Source organism: Dasypus novemcinctus, chromosome 22 (genome assembly GCF_030445035.2).
Source record: "Dasypus novemcinctus isolate mDasNov1 chromosome 22, mDasNov1.1.hap2, whole genome shotgun sequence".
In the NCBI taxonomy this organism is placed as follows: domain Eukaryota; kingdom Metazoa; phylum Chordata; class Mammalia; order Cingulata; family Dasypodidae; genus Dasypus; species Dasypus novemcinctus.
The window spans coordinates 50,665,183-50,680,997 of NC_080694.1; the positions used below are offsets into that span (position 1 = coordinate 50,665,183).

General features: G+C 41.6%; 1 protein-coding gene across 3 annotated transcripts in view; it reads left to right on the forward strand.

Annotated features, from left to right (window-relative positions):
- The window catches only part of RNF144B (ring finger protein 144B), a 220,906-nt gene that overhangs the window by 48,052 nt on the left and 157,039 nt on the right, over nt 1-15,815 (forward strand). Inside the window, exon 1 of one of the 3 annotated variants that reach the window (XM_071210993.1) lies at nt 2,262-2,391. The exons of the other annotated variants lie outside the window; for them this stretch is intronic. The gene's annotated coding sequence lies outside the window, so the exon portion shown is untranslated. Of the gene's footprint in view, nt 1-2,261; nt 2,392-15,815 lie in introns of those variants that run through there. 3 annotated transcript variants of the gene reach the window in all.

Below are 15,815 nucleotides of genomic sequence, written 5' to 3' on the forward strand. Positions count from 1 at the left end.
GACCCTCTGGGGGCCTATCTGGTAGTAGTTGCTCTGTTGTCCTGTGTTTTCTGAATGGTGATGTACAACAACCCCTGCTGGCTCAGAAGAGGCTTTTAGCTTGAGTGAGAAAAATCTTATTTAAGCCACTGAAATTTGGGGGTTATTTGTAACTAAAGGCTGTTCAGTAGATTTGTTTAGTAGATTTACATCTACTAAACACCCTACTAAAGGGTGTTTTCTTATAAGGAAGAAAATGATTCTAATATAGGCTATGGCGTTAATGGGAAATGAAGAATTTACATAAACATTTGATAATTTAGAGCAAAGGGAGTGATATGAAAGTTTGCTTATTGACATTGTCCTTTTTTGGGGGGACGGGGAAGGGGAAGGTTCTGTATCATTATCTCAATTCTCAACTTCAGTTATTTTTTATGACCCAAACTATTAAGTTAAGTATGGAATGTCTGCTGCAACCAATCTAAAATTTTTTGAACTGTTGTCATTTAAATTCACAGCTAGAATTCAGTAAATTAACTAGGAATCAAGACCTCTAAGTCCTTCATGCCATTGCATGACCTTGTACCTGTCTGGGTCTCAGGATACTCATCTATAAATAGGTGTTGAATCAAATCATCTTAAATATCTTTCTAACTCTGTTATTCAGTAATTCCAGGAATCAGAGTAACATGCTGGTAGCCTTTTGGGTTAGGGATCCTATACCAAATTCTAAAACATAAGAATCAGGTTTAGGTATATCTTTAGTATAACAGTTCAGGGAATAATTGACCGTTAAACCATCTAAAATTCTGTCCCAGAATGCGATGTATTACACTTTCAGAGTCCTAGTTTTGTGTGTGTGTGAGTACTTTCTAAGATTTTTTAAAGATATATTTTCCAGATTTTTCTGACATTTTAATGTATTTTCCTAGTGTTTAGGAACTTTTTAGTCTTTAGCATTCAGAAAAAGTTTTCCAAGAATTTAGGGGGAGCCATGCCGCTGTTTGTTTAACTTGCTTTTTAGTCTCTCCAACATTTCTTGTAGAGAGAAGGTTGCCAAGATCTTTGCTACTTTTTCATGAGATTTTTCAACTTTACCTGAATTTACCTTGCTAATCCTGAGTTTTAAGACCTTGGAAAAATATCGATAGGGTCAGCATTAGCCTCTCCTTTTATGGAAGTGCAACAGTAGCTACATTTAAAAATTCAGCTACCAAGTCAACATTTTGTTTGTAGTCGACTTTGGACGGAAGATTCAAGCCTTTAGGATAGATTGCCATGTGTCCTAAATGGTGCCACGGGTGCCTTGCTCTGGTTTTTAGACAGTCTTCTCAGAGCCCAAAGCAAACTGACCATGGAACCGCAAAACCAAAGCTGCTGGCCTGCAGGGTGCTTGTCTAAGTCATATTCATTCCATTGCTGTCCTCTGGATTGCTAAAGGGACTAAGTGATCTATGAAAGCCAGACCAAATGTTTCTTTTATATTGACATTCTCTGGTACTGGATGGTTCATTTTTGCTTATTTTTTGTATTACAGTTAGCTAATATAATTAGTGTTACATGTGATGCTCTTTCCTTAGGGATATTTCAGATGATGGAGAAAGCAACCTATAATGATTGTCATTCTTGTAGGTTGAAAAATATAATTCTAAGAATCAGAAACTGGGGAGCTGGTGTAGCTCAGTGGTTGAGCGCCTGCTTTGCATCTAGGAGGTCCTGGGTTCAGTACCTGGGTCCTCCTCAAAATAAAAAGAAACTGCCTTCACATAAATTGTCCTGAGCCACAGGCACACTTCAACAGCAGATAAAAATCTTTTTAGGCAAAACTCATCGTTTAGGAAAGCAGAGGTATAACATTTTCACCGGTGTTACCTATTCTGAATTCCTAAAACATAATTTTCATTTTCTGCTTCCATGTGAATCTAAAATTAGAAACAGTTTTGGTGAATTTATCCAAAGAGTAAAAGCAACTTAAGATGATCACAAACCTCAGTCATGAGAATTCTTGAGTGAAGTGCTTTGAAATCCCTGGAAAGGGGGATCTTGGAAATACAAACTGATCATCTTTGCCTAGTTCTCTTCTCTGATCTTACATATTGGTTATTTACAATACAGTGCAAGAGTAGATGAGCCAGGATCTCCAAATCAGTGGACTTAGAGGAATGCACATGTCCCCAGGGCTTACACCATGCCCTGCATTTGTGAACCGCAATCTTGGAGGCCCTTGGAAGGTATGGGAGGTATGTAGGTGAGGTATTTTGCTGATTCCTTTTTGCTGCCAGGCCCACAGCAGTCAACTGAGCTCTGCCAGAATCCACATGTCACAGCTTGGGTGGCTTAACTGGTGAGCGGTGTGAAGGAGATGGAATGCAGTAACCCAGAGAATGTCCTGAGAAGCCTTCAAATCCAATGGTATGATTTGTACATTTTGCATGATTATTTTGGGCTGAACACTTGCTTTATTAGACATTCATTTTTAGCCTGCAAAAAAAACAAGTAGTGTTATTTTCCTAATATGTTATCGTAGCTCTTTCTCCAGAGCAGATGAGCCTCCAATTTAAGTTATTTGCAAATTAAATAGAAAGCCTGTGATTTTTATATATCAAGGTAAAATGTTTTTATGTAATGGTGGCAAAGAAAGGGCTAATTGGATCATTTGAAGATGAAAGCAAAATTATACCTAAAAATAATAATTTGTAAGAAGAAGATGTTGTGAAATAGACTTACATTTTCTTTATTGCTGGCTTGTACAACATGTTTATGTGAATGCAGAAAACTTTTGGATGTATTGACACTTCTGTAGTTTTACTCATAGCCATCTTCAACAATGTTTTGCCCCTTAATATCTGAAATGGTCATTTTCAGTTCTGAACATTCCTTCCTCTGTCTGTGTTATTGTACTAACAGCCATCCAAGGTGGAACCTTGACCCTGTCTTTGCATCTTCTCGCATTAACCCCAGAGCTAATCAGCCTCCAAGGCTGGCTGAGTCTTAACCTTATGCTACCACCCTGCTCTTGTTTGGGCTCAGAGCATCACTGCTGGGCTTTTATTTATATATTTAAAATTTTATTCTGGAGACATATATACAACATAGCCTTCCCCACTTTAACTTCTTTCAAGTGTACAGTTCAGTGTTGCTGATTATAGGCACAGGGTGGTGCTGCCATTCCCAAAACTGGACCTGTGAACTGCCTCCTCCTTGGGCTTCTGACTTTGACTGTGGCTCCTCTCCATTCCACCCTGCACTCTCCCTTCCTGGATCACTGTTCCCACCAGAACACTTCAGCGGAGGATGTTGGTGTAGAAGCGTGACTTAGAGGGCGCGCTCTGGAGTCAGACCACCTGCCTCTGCTGTTTCCTGCCTGCAGACCTTGAAAGGGGCTCCTTAGACCCCTTCTCCACAATGTTCTCATCTGTAAAACTGGAGTGATAATAGAACCTACCTCAAGGGGACGTTGTGAAGTTTACATCCGATAACACCTGGCAAGCTCTTTGCGTGTGCCTGGCACATAGTAAGTGCTCAGTAAGTGTTGACTTTGCTTGTTATTTTATTATTTCTGGGGGCTGTGGAGGTGGTCCCCACTAAATAACACCCTTCTTCCCCGCCCTAATTCTAAAGGAGTTGAGAAATAAAACGAGTGAATAAGGAGGCCCAAACCCCACATTATTATAGATAGAAGCCTACTGGGATGATGGAGCATAGCATGGAAATCATGTGATCTTGCTAGGAGAGCTCCAGAAGAGCAAAGCCTGGCCAGGTAAGGCTTAGGGCACAGAGCTACTGAGAACTTGTATTTCTCACAGCAGCCTGCATCCATCGTGCTCATTCTTCCTAATTTACCACGCAGATAAGTCCACCTGCCTCCCCAGGGCAGAGGGAGAAAAGTATCACCTCAGTGGAATTTCCTCACTCGGGAAGGAATTATGGAGAATAAAAAGGAATACCCCAGTGCATTATTGTGGTGGTGGTGCTATCATGGAAATACCTTGAACTGGTATTCAAGGCCCTCTGTAGTCTGGGCTCTGGTCCTAAGTTTATTTCCCAGTTCTCTCCAACCTGAGCTGGTGGCCCCAGCCCCGCTGGGCCTCTGCATTTTTTTCCTTTGCCCGTGCTTCTTTCATTCACCCTCTGAGAAATGCCTTCCTTCCTTCTACCAACTATCGAAACCTCACCCATCTTTGAAGACTTGGTTCCACAACCACCACAGAACTTGGCGACTTTCCATCTTCAGAACTCTTTCTACATTTACTTACCTCTGCCTTGTGCTACTCAACATTTCATAGGCATTTATTCATCCCACTCAAGATCCTTGACTGCAGGAATGATGCCGACATGGTGCTTTACGTAGAGTAGTGTTGCTGAGTATTTCTGAATTCCTCAACTTTTTTTTAAATTGACTTTTTTCCCCTCTTTTTGTTATGGCCAATTGCTTTTTTTTAAAGATTTATTTATTTATTTCTCCCTCACTGTTTGCACTCACTGTCTGCTCTTTGTGTCTCTTCTTTGTGTGCCCATATTTCTTTTTAGGAGGCACTGGGCAGTGAGCCTGGGACCTCCCATGTGAGAGGGAGGCGCCCAAATGCTTGAGCTACCTCTGTTCCCTGCTTGTTGTGTCTCTCATTGTGTTTCCTTGTTGCATCATCTTGTTGCATCATCTTGTTGTGCCAGCTCACTGCGCCAGCCTGTTACATCAGCTCATTGTCTTATTGTCATCTTTAGGAGGCACTAGGAACTGAACCTGGGACCTCCCATGTGGTAGGTGGGCACCCAACAGCTTGAGCCACATCTGCTTCCCTCCTTAACTTTTCAAAATAGGACAAAGGCAGCTTGGAGAAGATCCAATTCTGGAGTCAGGGAACCAGTTCAGATTTTGCCATTTACCTACAAATCATTTACCTTTATTTGCTTTACTTTCTTTTGAGTCTGGGTAAAATTACCCTGCCTGTTTTTCAGGGCTATTGAAAGGATGGAGAGAGAATATATAGGAAAGGGTATTGAAAATAATAAATTGCATTACAAGTCCAGCTGATAATGTTTTCAAAGTCTTAATAATTACATAACTCTGGCTTACCATCAATAAATCCGTAAGAGCTCACCAACTATTCTCAGAGGGAATGAGCTATATTCTTAAAGTACTTAGCGTTTGATCCAAGTGCAGATGTTTTTTTTTCACACTTGGCTTTTTTTTTGTTTTTCAGTGCTCTTAAGTAACTGTACCTGGCATACCCTAGGGGGATGTTGACAATGATAGGTCTGAGGTTTGAAGTCATCCAAGTAAAAGCAAATTAAAGAACAAGGGAACAATAATTTTCACATGTTTAAATCAACCTGTCTCTGTTAGGCAAGAGTGAGCCATTTCTGGGGTGGAGAGCTGAGTGCCTGGCTTGCGTCAGCTGCTGCTGCTAAGTGTCAGTTATGTGGGGCGCCTGACCCGCTTGCATTTCAGAACGGGAATAGAACCGACTATAGCATCAGGATGCAGTGTGTTCCAAAATATATTTATTCTGAAGTAGTAATCTCCTCCACATCCTGCAGAGCAACCAAGGAGGACACGTTTTTGCCACTTAAAATATTTTTGACGTTGGATTTGAAACTCTAAACCTCAATTGCTGAAAAAAAAAAAAAAGTTAAAAAAACCCAGTCTGTATAGAGCTCACATCTTATGGTCATGAACCCCGCGAGACCATCCAGGTTCTTTTACTGAATTGGACTCTTGCTTTGTTAAAATGTCCTCAAAATAAGGAAACCAGTTTTAGAGAGCTTCTTCTGACGATGGTATTTGCCATGTGGCCTTGAGTCTGTATCCACATCCCACCCGAGGCCAAATCATAAACTTGATAAAGGTCGCATCTATTTTCTTCGTTTTCCTTGCCCTTTGAATTTTCTCGCCTGCTCAGTATCCTTTCCCCTCATCCCAATAAACTCCCAGGATTGGTCAAAGCCCCTCCTTAACCTCATAAAATAATGATTTTCAGAAGGAATTTTAAAATAACGCACACAAAGATCTAATCTACCCATAATAATGAGTAGAAATGAGAAACCTCCAACTTTCCCTCATTCAGCAGGAGGGAAGTTTTTGTAGTTTATACAGAATTCAGGCCCTGGAGACCTGGTTCTGCTTCAGTCACTCTGCCAGCACTCCATCTTCCTCTGCTTTAATTTATATCTATTCCTTAGGGACAAATTCTGTGTCCTCCTGCAAAGGGCTGTAACGACTCTACGAGATGGTGGGCATGGAAAGGTTTCATAGCACGTAAAGCACTCTGCCAGTGTTAGTTTTGAACATTTGTTTTAAAATCACACTGAGGTTGGGAACCCTAAATGGGAAGTCCTTAATCTCTGTGACCTTGAAAAAAAAATCTTCTCACCTTGCAAGACCTGTTGCCTTGTCATAAAAACAACCTGGTCAAACCAGAGTATCTCTGTAGTCCCTTCCAACCCGAGGCATTTTACAATGACATGAAAGAACATTCTTTTTAGAGAAACCAGAAGGTGGCACAATTTGAACCAGGAGGGAAGGGGATGTGCAGGAATTTTGACTGGTGGAGGAATAAAGGAGGTGATGATGATGGGGGCATCAGGGTCAAGCCCCGCAGAGGAATGCCGATGGGCGCTGTAGAGCAAGAGGCAGTTGGGGTCAGGTGGATGGATTCACAGAGTTTGGGGTGAAGGTTGCAGGGATGTTTGGGAGCAGAGCGAATAGGGACTATAGGATTTTGGGGTGCAGTGTTGCCAGGTGGGGAGAATTGAACCCCCTTAATTGCTTCCCACCCTCCTCTAATCTATGGGCCGGTGAGAGTGATCTGCTTAAAATGTACTCAGATGACTTCCTGCCCTACTCGAAATTGTTTGATAACTTCCATTGTGTTGAAATTAAAATATAAATTTCTTATCATGGAGTTTTAGGGCTCCAGGGAATTGGTACGTTCTTTCTCTCTCTAATCCTAACCCTCACATCCCTGCCTACCTCTCCCATTTTACTCTGTTTCTTTGTCCCTGAATTCCAGCCACACAGATCTGCGAGAAGTCACAGAAGACATCCTGTACCAGGACCTTAGCATGCGCCATTTCCCCACCATTCCTCACCTCGTTTGCTTTGATTCTTTGAAAGCTTAGTTTAAATATCATTTTGTTCTTCCCATGGCCCGCTGGATGGAACGTGGGAGAGTGTCGGCTATGATGTGGACCATTGACCATGAGGTGCAGTGGTGCTCAGAGATGTATTCACCAAGTGCAATGAACGTGTCATGATGATGGAGGAGAATGTTGCTATGGGGGGAGTAGTGGGGTGAGGGAGGTGGGGGGTACATGGGGACCTCATATTTTTTTGAATGTAATATTAAAAAAAATGAATTAAAAAATAAATATCATTTCTTCAGATAGGCGTTCCCTGACCCATGTAAATAGTAATATTTTCCCATTGTCTAAGCCCTTTATTTGTTTCCCTGACAGCAATCACAATCTCTAATTATTTTACACTGCCACAGTATCTGACCAGCGAATTCTTTGTCAAATGATTGAACGAGAAATTAACATTCTCTTTTTCTCTTCTCTTCCCATATCTTCTCCCAACTTCCTATTTTGTCTTCCTCTTCTTTTTTTTAAGTCAGTATAGCTTCTATTAATTCTTTTTTGCTTGAAAAATATTTTATTTGTTGGTGGTGAGGGGGAAATAAGTGTAGAAGCACATATATAATAAATGTGATTCTACTTCCAAGTAGCTAACTAGAAAACAGAGTTCTCATCTACCTCCACGTAGTTTCCTCTATTGTTAACATACTAATTTTTTTTTTAAGATTTATTTTATTTATTTCTCTCCCCTTCCCCCCTTGTCTGCTCTCTGTGTCCATTCACTGTGTGTTCTTCTGTGTCTGCTTGCATTATCTGGCAGCACTGGAAAACTGCGTCTCTTTATTGTTGCATCATCTTGCTGCATCAGCTCTCCATGTGTGCAGTGCCACTCTTGGGCGGGCTGCACTTCTTTCATGAGGGGCGGCTCTCCTTACGGGGCACACTCCTTGCACGTGGGGCTCCCCTAGTGGAGGCACCCCTGAGTGGCACAGCACTCCTTGTGCGTGGCAGCACTGCGCATGGGCCAGCTCACCACACAGGTCAGGAGGCCCTGGAGATCGAACCCTGGACCTTCTATATGGTAGACGGACACTATATCAGTTGAGCCACATCTGCTTCCCAACATATTAATTTTTATAATTACAAAAGGAGTACATATTTATGCCAAAAATTAAATAAAAAAAAAAAGAAAGAAAATCCCTGAAATTCTATCACCCAGCAATGCTTTCAAAGCTTTTCAATGCAGGTAAAACACACACACACATACACACTTAGCTCACACACAAGATGTGTTCGTGATATATATGCTCTTTTGTAGCTTTTTTTTCCATTTAGTAACATATTTCTCTTATTAACTTTTTCCTTCTTTCAAGACTCATTCCTTTAATAGGCCACAATGGGAAGCTAAAGTGTATTTTATGATTCAGCATATTATTGAAATAAATATTTGACCAATAAATATTTATTGAATACATAGTTAAATATTTAAGCTATTATCCAATTTTAAAATATTGGATAAATATTTATTGAAGAGTTTTAAAATCTGGTTAAGACTTAAAATGTATAGCATTTCTATACAAAAATATCTGGTTTAAAAAGCCGTTGAGAACAATTTTTTCCCCCAAAGTGAAAGAACCCAGCTGGCTTACATACTTTCATTTTAAAGGCTCTCAATTTAGTCAAGTCTGTGTGTGCATCTGTCCCAGAAATCTTTTCTTCCTCTTTGCAATCAGAGGTATTTTTCTCTGCCTATGAGTTAGGCTGACCCTGCCTTTTTCAGGCATAATCTGGCATTTATGTTTGGTATAAAAAGTAACTGTTAACTCTTGTCTTTCACTCCGGCATTGCAGATGGGGGCATTTAAATGCCTTGGATTGTGTATTTGGAGAAGCCAACAGCTGCATGTGCTATTTCCAATGCACTTTAAGATCCACCCAGGATGTCACCATGAGAATGCTTGTCATTTGGGGGTGGGGGTGGGGGCCGATGAGGGGAATAGATGTAAAATTAGTGAGTGACACCCAGAAGTGAAAACTAGGTGAGCAATTGAACAGATTGTAGGCTTGCCATCTGATATCTGGATGCAAGTGCATTCCTTTGAACAGCTCTCACAAGGCTCATCCGGCTGGACTTGGAAGTACCATGCATGGCCAATACTCTGGAGAATCAAGTAACATCCATATTTCTAAAACAAACAGACAAACCAGCAAGCAAACAAAGTCCACTCTCTTGCTTTATATATATATTGGAGAACAGTGCTGTTGCATAGCTGGACAGCATGAAATAAAACAAAGCAAGTGAAAAACCTTGATTTTCCTCTTTATTTGGATCAGTTAGGGGGCAATGGGCAAGTTCCTCCCTCGTGTGGAACTGAATTGCATTTCGGGTTATTTGCGTGCACCCGGAGCTCAATCAGAAAACGATTCATTGGCAGTGTTTTGGGATCTGGTTAGGCTGAGAAATCCTTGCTATATTTTAACAGGTCCAATTTTTTGGATTTTCTCAAAAAAATATTTGCAGAAGTTTAACTTTAGTCTTTTTATATGTCCTTTTCTTATGTTAATATTAACATTATTTTAGGTATTTCTAGAAATAATTTTTGTTTGGGAAGGATTGTGTAAAATTAGAAAGTTTTTCCTTGGCTATCATGGTGGTTTGATATTATTTATGAATTCAAAAATAGAGATATTGATTATGTTTGTAAACTGGTCTTTTCCTCTGGGCATGATAACCCTTTGTATTAGATTCAGCTGAGACGTCTGATTAAATTATGTTAAGATTAGGGCTTTGATTCATCCATATCATTAGAATGCCACTCAGCTTTGAGTCCCAGCCCCCTTGGTGGACTGATAAAACAGACTCTCACAAGGAATTAGAGACACAGAAAAAAGAACACAGAGGAAGAGAGACAGCTCGTTACACATGACAGAGGCCCGGGGAAGAGAGAGGAGCCTGACAGTCTACAGCTGACCTTGTGAAGAGAACAGAGCAACTGAGCCCAGGAAGAAACAAGCCCTGGGGAGAGAAAAGAGCCTTATGCCAGCCATCAGCTGAGATCTGAAGAAGTTGGGACCACGGAGCCTTGAGAGGAAGGAGGAAGGCTAAATCCTTGTAGACATCGTCCACTGTCTTGCTTCAACATGTGGCCAATGACTTTGGGTGAGAAAACAGGTCCTATGGTACCTTGAGTGGGACTCTTTAGGACCTTGTGACTGTAAGCTATTACCTCAAATAAATACCCTTTATAAAAGCCACCAGAGTTCTGATACTTTGCATCTGCACCCCTTTGACTGACTAATATGGCTATAATTTCTTTTTTTTTATTCCCCCCTTCTTCTCCTGCAGCTTTTTGCATACTGTCTGCTTTCTGTGTCCATTTGCTGTATGTTCTTCTGTGCCTGTATTTTTTTTTTAATTTATTTTTATTTCCCCTCCCCCCTTGTGGCTTGTTTGCTGTCTGCTCTCTCTGTCCATTTGCTGTGGCTCTTCTGTGTTCTTGCTTGTGTCCTTTCTCTTTTTTGTTGCATCACCTTGCTGAGTCAGTGCTCCATGGTGCTTGCGGGCCGAGGGGCGCTCTGTGGCATGCAGGTGAGCCTGCCTTCACAAGGAGGCAACGGGACGTGAACCTAGGGCCTCCCATATGGTAGACAGGAGCTAAGTTGATTAAGCCCAGCCACTTCCCCTTCTCTATTACTTTTTAAAAAAAAATTTATTGAAGTATATCACTCACACATAAATATACATAAACAATGAGTATATAGTAATAGTTGTGAACTTACAAACATTTGTAACATCAAACAAGACTCTCATAACTCATCCTACCACCAATACCTTGCATTGTTGTTAAACTATTTAAACTAATGATTAAAGAGCATTGTCAAAATATTGCTACTAACCAAAGTATTTTCCCCCAACCCACCTATTTTATTATCTTTATATAATTTACATATGGACAGACATAAACAATAAGTGTATAGTAAAAGTTATACACTTACAAAGCAAACATGCATAATATCATACAGGGGTCCCATACATCAACCCTCCACCAACCCCTTGCATTGTTGTGAGACATTTATTACAAATTATGAAAGAATATTGTCAAAGTCTTACTACTATTTATAGTCCTTATCTTACATTTGGTGTGTTTTCCCCTCAACCCACCCTGTTATTAGTTTTCAAATATATTTTTTATGACAAAAGTTGTAAACTTATAAAACAATCAAACACATGTGCAGAATTCCCAAGCAACACCCCTCTATCAACACACCACACTGTGGTGGAACATTTGTTACAGATAAGATAATATCATCCAATGGTTACCACATCCTAGTGTGCATTTGGCTCACATTTTCCATACTGCCCCATTATCAACACAGTACATCTTTGGCATAGTTGCAAGAATATTATATTATTACTGCTAGCCACAGTCCATGGGTCACTCTAGGTATATTTTTCCCATGCTTCTCCATATTCCCTCTACCTTGCAGGAGTGATGTGCATTTGCTCTAGCTCACAAAGGACACTCTTGGATCTGTACCATCAACCACAATTCTCATCCACCTCTTAGTTTACTGTGCTATTCATTTCCTAGACTATTCTCTAGCATTCTGTCAATTAGCATTTACATACCAAATGACCATTTTCAGCCACATCCCCATTTATAAAAGAGCTGTTACTTACTGTTTGTGACTATCCACTCTGTACATTTCCACACTTTTACAGTAAAGCTAATTAAAACTTCTACATACATTAAACATCAATAGTCCATCTCAGTCCTCCTCTTATCTCCTTTAAGAATCCACCACCTACCACCAGGGCTTGAAGATATTTTCCTACAATTTCTTCTAGAAGCTTTATGGTTCCTGCTTTTATTTTTAGGATTTTGATCCATTTTGAGTTAATTTTGGGGTAAGATGTGAGACAGGGGTCCTCTTTCCTTCTTTTGGTTATGGATATCCAGTTCTTTCAGCACCATTTGTTGAATGGACTGTGCTGCCCGAGCTGTGTGAGTTTGACAGGCTTGTCAAAAATCACCTGACCATACATGTGAGAGTCTGTTTCTGAACCATCAGTTTGGTTCTATTGGTCTATGTGTCTGTCTTTATGCCAGCACCATGCTGTTTTTACCACTATAGCTAGGTAATATGATTTTTTAAAAAAGATTTATTTTATTTCTCCCCCGCCCCCATTCCCCCCATTTTCTGCTCTCTGTGTCCGTTCACTGTGTGTTCTTCTGTATCTGCTTGTATTCTCATTAGGCGGTCCCCGGAACCAATCCTGGGACCTTCTGGAATGGGAGAGAGGCTATTAGTCTTTTGTGCTACCACAGCTCCCTGTTCTAGTACGTCTTCTTCTTCTCTCTCCTCTGTGTCTCTTGTTGTGTCATCTTGCTGCACCAGCTCTCAGTGTTGGCTGTCACTCCTACGCAGGGCAGTGCTCCTGCATGGGGCAATATTCCTGCATCGGCTGGCACTCCGCTTGGGCCAGCTTGCCCTCGCCAGGAGGCCCTGGGCATTGAACCCTGCACCTCCTATATGGTAGACAGGAGCCCATTGGTTGAGCCACATCTGTTTCCCAGTAGGTAATATGATTTAAAGTCTGGAGATGAGGGTTTGCTTTTCCTTTTTAAGATGTTTCTGGCTATTTAGGACCCTTTACTCTTCCAAACAAATTTGATAATCTTGTTTTCAATTAAAAAATGCTGGTGGAATTTTTATCAGGATTGCATTGAATCTGTATATCAATTTGAGTAGAATTGGCACCTTAATGATACTTAGTCTTCCAATTGTGAGCATGGAAAATTCTTCCAGTTATTTAGGCCTTTTAAAATTTCTTATAACATTGAGTTGCAGTTTTCTGAATACAAGTGCTTTACATTGTTGGTTAAGTTTATTCCTGACTGAGTTTTATCTGTTATATTTTATTTTCACCATTCTTTTGACACATTTAGTTACTGTTACTGATATAAGCTTCATTTCTAGACTCTCTTCCAAGCCTCCCTCTCTTGTCTTTTCTTTTAGGTGTTAGCACACCCTTTAGTATTTCCTGAAAATCTTGTCTCTTATTTAGAAATTCTATCTGTTTCTGTTTATCTGTGAATATTCTAATCTTGCCTTCATTTTTAGAAGACAGTCTTACTGGATATAAGGTTTTTGGCTAGAAATTTTTCTCTTGTAGTATCTTAAATATATCTATCATACCATTGTCTTCTTGCCTCCATGGTTTCTAGTGGGAAATTGGCACTTAATCTTATTATGTATCCCTTATATGTTATACTTTGCTTTTCTCTTACTGTTCTCAGAATTCTCTCTGTCTTTGGCATTTGACAATCTGGTTAGTATCTGTCTCAGAGTTGGTCTAGTCAGATTTTTTTGGATGAGAGTATGTTGTGCTTCTTGGACATGGATATCTATGTCCTTCAATAGGGTTGGGAAATTTTCTATGATTATTTCTTCAATTATTCCTTCTCCCTCATTTTCCTTCTCTTCTCCTTCTGGGACACCCATGACACATATGTTTGCATGCCTTTTGCTGTCATTAGGTCCCTGAAACCTTGCTCAATTTTTTCCATTCTTTTCTTCATCTGTTCTTTTGTATGTTCACTTTCAGGGGCATTTCTTCAAGCTCATGAATCCTTTCTTCTGCCTCCTCAAATCTGCTATTATATGATTCCAGTGTTTTTTAAAAATTTCATTTATTACACCTTTCATTCCCAGAAGATCTGTTATTTTTCTGTGTATGCTTTCATATTCTTCTTTGTGCTCATCCACTGTCTTCTTAATATCCTTACTTTCTTTAGCCATCTCACTGACTTTATTAAGATTTGTTTGAACATCTATGACATCAATTCCTTTATGTCATCTGGAGGCTTATCTTTTTCCTGTAACTGGGCCATAGCTTCCTGTTTCTTGATGTGGGTTGTAATTTTTTGTTGGTGTCTTCGCATCTGGCTTACTAGAGTATTTTTTCTGGGCGCAGTTTTTCTCTTTAGTTTAAGGCTTCCTGCCTTTTCTCCCTTGCTGGTTGTGCAGTAGGGGCCAAGGATGTAGTTGGTGTTATATGCTGTGGAGGTTCAAGCTGCCCTCCTTGCACCAGGGACCAATGAAGCTTCTCCCAGCTTTCTCCTTTGCCAAGGGTAGGACAGAGTCACCCTGTGTGGAATAATCCAAGTCATGCAGGCCTAGACTGTAGCTGCCCAGTGATACTGATGAGGCTTGGCACCCCTTTCTCCCCTGCCTGGTGCAGGGATGGAGCTGTCATTGTGTGCAGCAATCTCTGCAGTGTGAGTCCAAGATGACTGCAGTTGCCTTGGTAGACTTTTTTATTTTTTTAAGATTTATTTCTCTCCCCTCCCTCCCCCTCCCCCAGCTGTCTGCTCTCTATGTCCATTCGCTGTGTGTTCTTCTGTGACCGCTTCTATTCTTATTAGCAGTACCAGGAATCTGTGTTTCTTTTTGTTGCTCATCTTGCTGTGTCAGCTCTCCATGTGTGCAGCGCCATTCCTGGGCAGGCTGCACTTTCTTTCGCCCTGGGCAGCTCTCCTTATGGGGTGTACTCCTTGCGTGTGGGGCTCCCCTATGCGGGGGATACCCCTGCGTGGCATGGCACTCCTTGTACACATCAGCCTTGTGCATGGGCCAGCTCCACATGGGTCAAGGAGGCCCGGGGTTTGAACCTTGGACCTCCCATGTGGTAAGCGGATGCCCCATCCATTGGGCCAAGTCTGCTTCCTTTGGTAGACTTCTGATTATTCAGTCTATGCCAGCCAAGGTTACCTGCAGTTACCTGTTTAGGCTGGTGCAGGGCCCGTCAGCCTCCGCCCTGCCAGAGGTGGGGCTAAGGCCTAGGCTAGGGTTGCAGGCCGATGAGGGTGAAAGAAACCCATTCCTACTGTCACTGTGATCTTAGGTCAGCCCTGCCTCCCCTCATGCTGGGGGCAGAGTCAAAATGGCGGCCACCAGCTAGTTTCTGATTTGGGCAGATTGACTCTCCAGTGGTTCCTAGCGTTATACTTTAGCCAAGTGAGTTGACTAATCAATAACTAGAGTCTATGGCTAACTGCCTCTCTTACCCTGTTTTTGGGAAATGGAGCTTCCAATTCCAGACACAGAAGCACTCCTGGAGCGGCTTTTGTTGCCAAAGTAGGATGATCACTGGCCTCCATGGCTTGGCTGGTAATTTCCTGGAGAGGCTGGCGCAGGTTCCCCCAGCTTCCTCCCCACCAGAGGTGGGGAGGGGGCCTAGCTAGAGCTACAGTCTGACCTGGATGGAAAGAAGCTAGTCCCCACTGGCCCTGTGATTTTCAGTCTCCCCCCTCATGCCAGGCACAGAGTTAATATGGTGGCTACCAGCCTCTTTCTGACTTTGACAGGCTCAAACTTTAGCTGTTTCTAGGATTATACTTTAGCCCACCAAATTTACTCATCAGCAACTGAAGTTGGTGCCCAACTGTCTCTTCCTCCCCTGTTTTTGGGAAGTAGAGCTTTCAATCCCAGCCATGGAATGGCTCCCGAGGTGGCTCATGCCTTCAGTGGAGGATGAGCACCAGCCTCTGTGGCATGGAGTGCTCTACTTATGACTCTTCTCTGTAGATGGGCCATCTCCTCCTTCCATTCCTTCAAGGATGTTGTAGGATGCTCTTCTGGTCTTCTGGAGCCCCCAAACAGGGGCTTCAGCTTGCTCCAGAGAGCTCTGGGCATTTACTGACTGCCCTGTAGCAGGAGCTGACTCTAGGAGCTACTTAATCTACTACCATCTTGCTG